General features: G+C 46.3%; 1 protein-coding gene across 1 annotated transcript in view; it reads right to left on the reverse strand.

The window, feature by feature from the left end:
• The window catches only part of LOC109519075 (cadherin-10-like), a 70,404-nt gene extending 60,142 nt beyond the window's left edge, over positions 1–10,262 (reverse strand). Inside the window, exons 1-2 of the mRNA XM_019875391.1 lie at positions 10,221–10,262; positions 8,095–8,195 (exon numbers count right to left, since the gene is read on the reverse strand). The gene's annotated coding sequence lies outside the window, so the exon portion shown is untranslated. The remainder of the gene's footprint in view (positions 1–8,094; positions 8,196–10,220) is intronic.
• Positions 10,263–11,289: the final 1,027 nt, after the last annotated feature.

Raw genomic sequence — 11,289 nt, forward strand, 5'->3', positions numbered from 1 at the left:
CTGTGTTAAAATGAATAAATAAATAAATAAATAAATGAATAAATAAATAAATAAATTAACGGGTTACGTCTCTGTCAAGCACAATGACGAAAGGAGCTTGAGAGTTTTCTGAACGGAAGCTTGGAAAATACACTTGACAAACAAGGTCGGACAACCTCTTCGCACGCTACATCAAAACGTACGAAATCGTCAGAGCCATGAAGACATCCAACCAACTGAGCGGAAGGAACCCAAGCCCCTCCCCCCCCTTTCCTGATACACGACAGTCTCGTCTGATTGTCTCCAGGTGTGAGAGAAGAACCCAGGTGCACTGTATGCCTCCTGATTAGGTGTGTATGACGAAAGTAGACATGAACAATAACTCACGCTGCGCTTCCGCCTGACAATTTTCACAGTCTCAGGCTCAAAACCGAGCATCAGGAGGAGTCACGGCGCGCTTCAGCCATCGCCATCCTCGAGTGTACGGAGGAAATCTCAGCCGTTTTGGATCAGTCTTTTGCAGGTCTCAGCCTGAGCAAACTATCAAGCGGGCCTTGTGATCATCACAAGTCTTTCGGTCTTTGCGGCGGTGTGACGCAACCAACCGCCAACAGATGAGCTCTAACAAAACCGGAACTCGGAAACAATCACGCGTGACATAAAGATGAAGGGGAAAGCTCGGCGAAAAACGCAAATGAGCCGAAGAACATTTGACCGCCCAAAATGCCGCGAGAATCGAATTCTAGTCTTGGAAATCGTGAGCCTGCGAAATTCATTCAGTCTCTGTAAAACCTCAGTCGGAGACTAGGCTGTGACTAAAAACTCTGGAAGTGTCTTAAAATCTGAGCTCCCGTTTTAAAAGCAACCACCAAAATTATTTGGGGGAAGTCATTCTCGTGGGAAATGTAGACAGGAAGCTGAAAACGAAACTCAACAGGAATTGAGTGTGTTATTTCAACCCTGGCGGGCCAATTAAAAAAAAGGTCATCAAAGGAAGGTGGACCCGGTCTTTGTCCGCGTTTAATCTTTGTCGCGTTCATCTGTCCAATCGCCGCCAGGACACATCGTGGGACGCCAATACCGTCTCTCCCCAGCGACGCCATTAGCCAGCCTCCAAACTTTCCCATGATCCCTGAGCCTCGTTAATATCTCGCAAACTTGCAAGCAATTGCGGGGCGTTTGTGTCGAGTCTCCCGGGACGAGATTGATTAGCGATGAGGTCATAATTGCTGACGAAATCAGCCGGGGCTTAATCAATAGCGTTGGCGTGGGGATAAATGCATTGGCCGCGAGAGGACAATTTCTCACCGGGCTGATGGGCGCACGATAAAGGACAATTTCATTCATCCCGCCCGGCCCCGCCTGCCGGATAAGCCGGCGCCAATGGTGCGCCCATCCATCAATCAGCGGCGGGGAAGGGAGGTCAGCTTTGAAGATCAAAGTCAAGCGCGCACGCACGCCGGACACGCCTTTGAGGCGGACGCAAGGGCATAATCACCTGCTGCAGTCCACCTTCAACGAGCCCACTCGTCCGCTAATCTTCAGGTTAACTGGACGTGGGAATAGATTAGCTCGCCGTTATCGGGCCAGGGACAAAAGGAGACATTGACGGCGATCGAGTGAAAAAGTTCTTCAAAAGTTTCGCCAAAGGAATGACAGCCCTGTCCTGAAAAGGTTCTCTGAACATACAAAATCGTGTAGTACGACAGCCAGGTCTTCACACCAAGTTTTGAAGTTACGAAATGCCTCAACAGGAAAATGTTGCCTCTTGTTACGAAAGAAATTTCAAGATACGAAAGGTAAAATAGAAATCGTGACCCTGCGAAATTCATTCAGTCTCTGTAAAACCTCAGTCGGAGACTAGGCTGTGACTAAAAACTCTGGAAGTGTCTTAAAATCTGAGCTCCCGTTTTAAAAGCAACCACCAAAATTATTTGGGGGAAGTCATTCTCGTGGGAAATGTAGACAGGAAGCTGAAAACGAAACTCAACAGGAATTGAGTGTGTTATTTCAACCCTGGCGGGCCAATTAAAAAAAAGGTCATCAAAGGAAGGTGGACCCGGTCTTTGTCCGCGTTTAATCTTTGTCGCGTTCATCTGTCCAATCGCCGCCAGGACACATCGTGGGACGCCAATACCGTCTCTCCCCAGCGACGCCATTAGCCAGCCTCCAAACTTTCCCATGATCCCTGAGCCTCGTTAATATCTCGCAAACTTGCAAGCAATTGCGGGGCGTTTGTGTCGAGTCTCCCGGGACGAGATTGATTAGCGATGAGGTCATAATTGCTGACGAAATCAGCCGGGGCTTAATCAATAGCGTTGGCGTGGGGATAAATGCATTGGCCGCGAGAGGACAATTTCTCACCGGGCTGATGGGCGCACGATAAAGGACAATTTCATTCATCCCGCCCGGCCCCGCCTGCCGGATAAGCCGGCGCCAATGGTGCGCCCATCCATCAATCAGCGGCGGGGAAGGGAGGTCAGCTTTGAAGATCAAAGTCAAGCGCGCACGCACGCCGGACACGCCTTTGAGGCGGACGCAAGGGCATAATCACCTGCTGCAGTCCACCTTCAACGAGCCCACTCGTCCGCTAATCTTCAGGTTAACTGGACGTGGGAATAGATTAGCTCGCCGTTATCGGGCCAGGGACAAAAGGAGACATTGACGGCGATCGAGTGAAAAAGTTCTTCAAAAGTTTCGCCAAAGGAATGACAGCCCTGTCCTGAAAAGGTTCTCTGAACATACAAAATCGTGTAGTACGACAGCCAGGTCTTCACACCAAGTTTTGAAGTTACGAAATGCCTCAACAGGAAAATGTTGCCTCTTGTTACGAAAGAAATTTCAAGATACGAAAGGTAAAATAGAAGTTTTTTTTTTGGAATTTTTTACATTTTTACATTAGACACAACTCTGCATTTTTATGCTTTATTTGGGGGGCTTGGAACGGATTAGGGCATTTACATGGTAAACGCGTCTCTACTTACACATTTTTGAGTTAAGAAATTTCTTCCAGAACCAATTCATTTCGTAAGTAGAGATAACACTGCACTGAGTTTTTTACAATTTGGAGATCCTGATGCGGGGAAGGAAAGTTGGTCCAGATAGAGTCTGTTCGTCCATCGTTTGCACCGAGTGAAGATTTTTTTGAGAGTGGGTGTTGAGGATATAATCACCAATTACACTCCACCTTCAACTAACCCATTTATATTCTCATCTTCAGGTTAATAGGACGTGGGAATAAAGTAGGCCAGGGACGAACGATGCAATGGAAGTTCTTCAAAAGTTTGACCAAAAGATGACAGCCTTGTCCTGGAAAAATCCAGCGTATGGTGTAAAATGCGAGCTAGGTCAATCGTTCTGTCTTTGTCATCTGGCTGAGGAGAGACTTTGGTGTCAAGTAGTTTGATCCAGACACTTCAAGATGAAAATAGTTTTGATTTCCGAGAACACAGTGATAGTTATCAGGATTCATAGCACAGGGAATACATTAAATATATTCCAAAGTGTCTAACTAACGTCATGTTTGCCTGTTTGGCAATAATGGCGGCGGGGGTGGGAGGGTGTGAGGGGGGGTTCAGTATGGGGAGAAAGAGACTGAAGGGATTTTGAAAGAAAACTTGTCTTGCTTGACTCTTGATAAATAATGCAATGCAGAGATCTACATATCAAAGTGCGATCGGAATCCAAGAAACATTTTGGGCTCAGGGGGATGCACAATGTTCCAACATTGGCGGCCTTTGGCATGATTGGCGACATTGTGTCTTAGATCACGCCGAGTCAGCAGAAACTGGCAAGGGATTATTCCGAGGCTTACATGTGGCTGCAAAGTGCACAGTGCTTTCGCAGTTTCAGCAGTGGTGTAAAAATTGTGACAAAGGAATCATGCGAGTGATTTTGCATCGCAGTTGTGGAGAAGAAAATCCAAGATGGCGCCGTCGTTGGCAGCCGTCGGCAAGAGCTGTTTAAGAGCTTTGCTTTTTGTTGTTTTTGTCTTTTGTTTTGTCAGATGGTGTTTGTTGTCCTTCGTGTGGACCCGATGTGGACCGTTTTTAGCGTTATGGCCACGGCATTCGTCGAAGAAGAATCTGGGGTTTGAGGTTGCGCCTTCTTCGCAGCACGCATGCACTAGAACTAATTTTGATTGGGAGGAATGTCGGCGCTATTTGACTGTGGCCATTGGATAGCCGCTTGGCGCTTGTTTTTTTTTTTTTTTTTTGCGACTGCAATGGGTCGCATTTTTCACAGCCCCGTTTTGTTTAGCGGCGATGTAGGCGCTGTTGGACAGTCTGCCGTTGGTGTGGCTGGATGAACGGCTTGTGGAGCCGAAGACGAGAAGAGAGGAGCGTCGGCGCATAGCACCGATGCGTATTTGGAACTAAGAGTCGCCGCTTGGAGTTGAAGCGAATTTACACGGGACAGGAGAAGTAATCTAGTTTTTCGTCAACGGACAATAATACAGCTTCTTGTTTACTTTCAAACTTAGCTTGTAGCAGATGTATGCGCATTTTGAGCTTTGATTCTCTCCTCTTTCATCAATAACTGCTTCAATCAACAAAGCGTATGCCGGAAAAAACATTCAGATTGCATGCCTATCCGTGTCTTACGTTATGTGTTGCAATATATCATTTTGTTTTTGTATCTTAACTGTTCTGTAAAGCGCTTTGCTACAGCTGCAGCTGTTGTGAAAGTGCAATATAAATAATGTATTGTATTGTGTTTTAGCAGTCTTTCAGTTGTTTCGGTCGTCCTTTAGCAGTATGTTGGCAGTGGCGCAGTGCTTCAGCAGCATTTTTTTTTCCCCACAATTTAGTTCCATTTCTAAACGTATTTCAGTGGCGTTCCAGCAGTGTGCGGGGCTCCCTTCGGAATAAATGACCCAAGTAGGTACTGTGGTGTGGCTCCTTCATGAATCCTTTGCGCCCGATAAGGCTTTCAAAGTGCTTCTTTCTGCGCGCCATGTCTCAAAGTGTATATTTAACATGGTGGCAAAAAGCATCATAAATCTGCAAGGTCCTCATCGTTTCTCGGTGCCGGCAGTCCAAATCAGTCAGTGTGCAAAAAGGCTGACACTCCCCGCCTTTCCTGGCCCGCAGACTGGAAGCTATCTCTTTGGAGATCCTCCTGACTCGCGGTTCATTTATCAGGCGGAGAGATATCCCCCTCTGCCTTTTGTCAGAGAAACGCCATTTTATTTATTTTATTTTTGCATCAAGTCGGCAAGGCGTCCTCACAGTGACGGAGACGTTTATCGCGACTCGGTTTGGAAGTCGACACGCATTGTGGAATCCTAATGTTGTGAGTTGTTTTGGGCTTTTTTTGACCTGAGTACCAGATTTCTCAGTCAAATAAAAAACAAGCTATTCTCAGTTAATATTTAAAAAAAAAAGGAAAATAGGAATCTAGAAATCGATTTAAAAAGCACCACCATTTTTCCACTTTTGTTTTTGCGAAGGGTCATAAAATCATCTCTTTTTTAAGTCAATGTAAAGTCTACTGAAAAATGTACGTCGATCCAAATGATTTTGTTCCATGCAACCGCTTGACAAAATAAAATTGAGCAAAATTCAACAACAACAACAACAAAATAAAAACGTTTTTCAGAGCAGAATACAGCTGAAACTCATTCCACTGAAATGCTGCTGAAACGCTGCCAAACCACCACTGGAACGCCAGAAAAACACGTCTCAAACTTTTTAGTTTTTTTTTTTATTGTTTTTTTTTTGTTTGTTTGGTGGCGTGCCATAAGATTTTCCTCATTTAAAATATTTGCCAAGTTTGGGAAACGCTGCTCGAAAAAGAAAGCCGCCCGCGTGAGGCCGCGCGCTGTCTAACGAAGGCGAATATGAATAATAATAAAAAAATAAATAAATGAAGTTGGCGGGGGTAAAGCAGTTCATGTAAGTTGAGCTCCCTCAGATATCCATCCTTAATCCATATTCAGCGGCGCTCTCCATTGATTGGGAGGCGCTCCAGATAAGAGATGCTGAATCGCGGGCAGATAATACATTCTCCGGATCACAGGAATGCAAATCAAATCTGATACGCATGCAAATTTTGTGGCAAAGTCATCTTAAAGCATAAAACTGGTGTTATTAATTCAAAAAGCCCAAATTTCTTCTTTCAAGTGGTTGTCTGTGTGATTAGCATTTCAGACCCTGTTTTCCCTCTGACTCGGAAAATATTTCATGTTTTCGAGGGAAAGTCTTGGAGTCGACGCCGGGTGCTCGTCTGTACATTTGTTGTCGCGCGCGACACCAAAACGTCCCTTTTGGCCTCGTTCGATCGGTCGTCCAATCGCGGGGGACGGAGATGAGGCGCTCGCTCGGCTCCCGATGATAATTGTCGGAACTTTAACGGCAATCAATGGTCACGTGCACGACGACCAATCATCTTCCACGAGGGGGGCGAGGATTAAACTCAATGTATCCAGCTCGTATTGCTCTTTTCCTCCGTAGCCTCATGTCGCTTTAATGAACTTCAAACACGAGCCAAAGTTGTCCGACGAGGGTAAAAGTCAACTGCTTCATTTTTTCACATCTACTTATTTGTTTGATTATGTCGCGCTATCATAGCCTGGAAAAAACAAAACCAATAAAAAAAAAAAAAAACAGGTTCTGATGTTCGGAAAACTATTATCTGAAAAAGACAACAGCAAAAATCAAACATAAAAGTTGACTTGACGCTAACTAGCTCTTGTTTGGATGAAAAGTAAATATATAAAATAAGTCTTCATTTGAGAAACGTGCAAAACTGAAAGCATTTGCTAAAATACTAAAAGCGGACAAACGCCATTTTTGTCTTCGCTTGCGCGTCCACCGCCTGGCCACTTCATTAGGCACACTTTGTCATGCAAGATGTGCATCAATGGCACAGCGCGGCGATTTTCGGGATTGATCTCATTACAGCGGGCAGTCCGAGAAAGCGTCGGTTCATTTGCGTTCATCCAGCAATCCGCAAAATTGTTTCAATCAACGCGACGGACCCGTAACGGTTTCATGTACAAAAATGACACGATGAAAATCAATTAGCCCAACGATCCACACGGATGCGTTTGCCGCCTCAGAAGGGTTGGATTCCATCAGCGCCGCCTTTCTTTCTCGCTCTCTCCACAAGCCAGACCCCAAACGACTTTCAGGCTGCAATCAAAACAAAGCCGGGATAAGAAGCGGCCCGGCGGTGTTCGATAGAATTATGGTCTTCACAAGTCGTTAAAAATGAGAAAAGTGAAGCGCGGCGAAAAACAAATCGATGGAAGGAGCAGATGAGTCCAATTGCGCCTCATCACAAGAATCCTCCGAGACCGCAAAACCATTACTGCTCAATCCCGGCCAAAATCCCAACACAAAGCCGGCGTATCCTCGGATCCAGCCGAGCCACACTTGACACGAGGACGACCTGCAATCCGGGAAGGACGTCCTTGCGCACCCTCTGAGTGGCGAAGGCCTGGAACGCTTTCGACAATTTCCGGAAAGTTTCCCGTATATTTCTAATGGAAGTTAAGAGCAGGGATTTTTGAAAAACTTGCTATGGAAAAAAAATATTGTGCGTACATATATATTAGCTGCACACCATATTAGGGCATTGGGTCGGGTTTCAAGCAAAAGGTAGGGTTTTGAAATTTGTGTTTGAAAGAAGCATCACGGCTCCTAATTTGGGTTCCAAGGCAGTAGCGGGGTTTAGAAATACGGTTTTGATTAGTGCTTCTGATTCAGTTTTTAAAATCAGGGGTAGGGTTTCAAGTCGGGTCAGGCTTTCTCATTCGGGTTTCAACTCCCAATTTCAGCACACACGGGATGGAAATATTTTTGCTTTTTTTCCCTCTCATCTTGTTTCCTTCCTTAGGAGCAATCACTGTCAGGTAAAAATGGTGGATGAACTCCAACTGAACGATGAGTCGCCGAGAAGACGGCGCCGCGGTACCTTTTATACAAGCGCAAGACCTTTGCGCAAGATCACGCGCATGAAAAGGCGGCCTCCAGCACGGAGGCAACGCGCAGCCTCCAGCTCGCCCTTCGCCGACATCATCGCGCTGGACGCTCGGCGCGCGGTGGCCAGTAAAAATGAAAAATGAGAAAATCAGGTTTAGCGAGCACAGGGGCCGAGGTGAGTCGTTACCTGAAGGATGAGGCGACATTGAGAGCTGGAAGGGAAGTCGAACCGGCGACCATCTGGTGGTGCCGAGGCCAACGCGACCGCTGCTCGCTAATCAATGTCAGCTAGAATGAAAGACACACAAAAAAAAAAGTTTTTCAAGTGAGGGTTACGGTTTCAAGTTAGGGTTTCAAAATACAGCTTGAAGCCCGGATGGATGATTTAATTTTGGGCCAGCGTTTCGAAGTAGGGTTCCGAAATTCAAAGCCAGGGGGAGTTATTTTTAAACTAAATTTGAAGTCTCAAGTTAGGGTTTCAAATCTGGGTTTCAAGACCAGGTTATGGTTTCTAAATTGGGTCTCAAGATGTGCAATCCGTTCCGCAGCACAAAAAACTCTACAGCAAGGGTCACCAATGTGGTATAGCGCATCAAATGAGGGATTCGGGTTTCAAATGAGGTTTTCAAACCTGGTCAGAGTTTCAAAATTAAGGCAAGAAGCCAGCAGTAGGGTTTCAAAGAAAGATTGGGTTTAAAATGTTAAAAATCATTTCCTCATGATGATGTCTGCCATCGTTTAAAACAAACAAACAAACAAACAGAATGAGCACTTGTTGAAGGTCACGCTAGGTGGTGTAACGATGTCGCCCCAAACAAAATGACGCATTCTCATGAAAAATGAAGGGAACAAAAGACACGCGAGCGCAGTTGACGGCTAGCCCAGCCCGCAAAGGTCGCACGGGCGCAAGCGAAGCCCTGAAGCTTTGAAGCCGCGAGGGGGACCCGAGGGGGGACGCCGCCGAGTGCCCGCCCCCACCAAGACTTTATAAAAAATGGAAAAGATGCATGAATAAAAGATGGAGAGCATCCGTCCAAATGAGATGTGCGCAACACGCCTGACGTGTTGCAACCATGAAGACGAGTCGTCATCTTCCCTCAATAATTCACCGCTTTTAAACGCCCAACTCGGTACCACTGATTAGGGAAACTTGGCATGGTTAGGGTTTCAAGTCAGGGTTTTAAACAGAGGTCAAAGTTCCAAATTAAGATCAGAAGACAGCGTGAACATTTCCAAGTAGGATTTTGTCATTCATACACACGGGGAAGGCTCGGGAAAAAAAAAAAAAAAAATTCAAGCCTTTTCTTGTTTTCTTCTTCTGTCTTGGTCACAAATCACCAAAAAGTTTCAAAGGTTTCTGAGTCCCCGACGCCAAGTCTTGATATTCTAAGTGCTCGTCAGGCTGGCAGAAAGAACAATTAGCGGCTTTAAGCTGCGAACATCCAAAGAAGCCCGACTCTAAATATACATACTGGACCACCATTAAAGGTCCAGAAGCTGGCATGACACACGCCAGCAGCTGGCCCAGCGGGGAGTCTGCGCCGTAAGTGGCGCGCTCATTGGCGAGGCAGACGGCGCAAGACGTGATTGGCTGCAATTTGACAGCAACTCGCAATTGTCAGCTTGCTCATTAAGTTCCCTTCGGAGGCTGACGATGATGTCGCAAGTGACTTCATTTCAAAGACAAAGGGGTATGGTTTCAAGGCAGGACTGAGATTTGAAGCAACAGCTAAGGTTTCAAATTCAGGTTTCGTGTCTGGTTTTAATTTTCAAGTCACGGTGAAGTTTTCAAATTCGGGCTTGAAGCCAGGGTTATGGATTTAAGGTTATTGCTTCCAACTCAGGTTAGGGTTTCGAGCTAAGGCTTCAACAATTAAGGTTTCAAAAGCAGTGTTAGGGTTTCGAGGGTGAGATGGGTTTTAGGTTTTTATTTACATTCCAAAAGAAGGTTAAAGCCAGACTTAGGGTTCTGGTTGGTGATTTTAGGGTTTTAAACAAAGGTATGGTTTTAAATGAGTGTTTCAGGCCAAAATTAGGGTTTCAAATGTTCCATCTCCAGTGCCTGCAAAGCGTGTTTGTAGTAATTGTCAGCCACCGAAGGCCTTTCCGATCATCCAACAACTTGCCGGTGTGTGCCGGATGACAGTCGACAGCTCAGCATGCATGACAGAACCGCGTCCAGCAATCGCCGGCCCCCCACCCCCAACCCTCCTCCCCCCTTGAGGTTCCGTTCCAACCCAACTAATGATCGCCGTTTGTGTCCACACCAGCTGGAACGCTTACGCTTACGGGGCGCCATCCAACGTTGCCCACCTTCCCGGTGACTTTGCCGCCTCGCCGTTCCCGAAGCCAAACTCGAAAAAGGAGAAGGGGGAAAAAGAAGTCACTGCACATCACAATGTCAATCAAAGCAATTCACTCGAAAAGCTCTTTTTGGAGGGGGAGAACAGTGAAGGTGCATTATTGTCTCCCTTCCCCCTTGTCCTCTTCTCTGGGTTATAATAAGGTTTCTCTGGGACTTCGTCCGCTGGCGCGACACCTGATGGGCTTTTCCTGCCACGCGGCCAACGATCGGATTGCGGCCGTGAAGAAGTTAGCCGTTTGTGAGGCTCTTGGAGGAAATGGGCGACCCCCCCCACTCCCCACCCCCCGCGGCTTCCTGATGCCCGGGCGATACTGAAGATTAGCCGCTGGACTCTGGTGATTAGCCACAGGCCAAATGGGAACACAGGGCAATCACTGCCAGCAGTCGCACACCTGACAAACACACACACACACACACACACACACATTAAAGTTGTATTTGAAATTTACTTGTTAAACTTTGACTTTAATATTACAAAAGTGCAACTTTGCCTTGGAAAGATACGATATTCTTGTCAGATTACAATCCTTTTATCGCTACGATAGTCACCTTCGTTCTGATAAAGAACAAAAATAGGCAACTTGTTACCTTCAATGGCATTTAGGGATACAAGCGGTCATGACTGCGGGCCCTATTTTTGTGCCTGGTGAGTTATCTTTCTTTTAGTATTTTCTTAGGTTAGAAGGGGGCGTTTGCGCCGTTGTGGGAGGGAGCGCTGAGTGCAGAGAGCTGCGCGATGTTCTTCATGGCATATAGAGGCAGGAGACTGGAAAAGTACATTCAAAAGAAACTACAAGAAGCACGCCATGGCAAGTCAGCCGCTGTGGATGGGCACTGATCCCCCAATCTTGTGTCAACGTCCTCCCAACTGTCATATTTCTGAGTGACATCCACAACGCAACGCCCCCCAGAGCTCAGAATCTGTTTGCTTGCGACTGGATCAAATCCACCAAAATCACGTTCCACCCCTTGCGCCAAAACTTAGACCTGCTTATACCTAGTCTACTTTCTGTCACC

Source organism: Hippocampus comes, unplaced genomic scaffold (assembly GCF_001891065.2).
Source record: "Hippocampus comes isolate QL1 unplaced genomic scaffold, H_comes_QL1_v1.1 scaffold25, whole genome shotgun sequence".
NCBI lineage: Eukaryota > Metazoa > Chordata > Actinopteri > Syngnathiformes > Syngnathidae > Hippocampus > Hippocampus comes.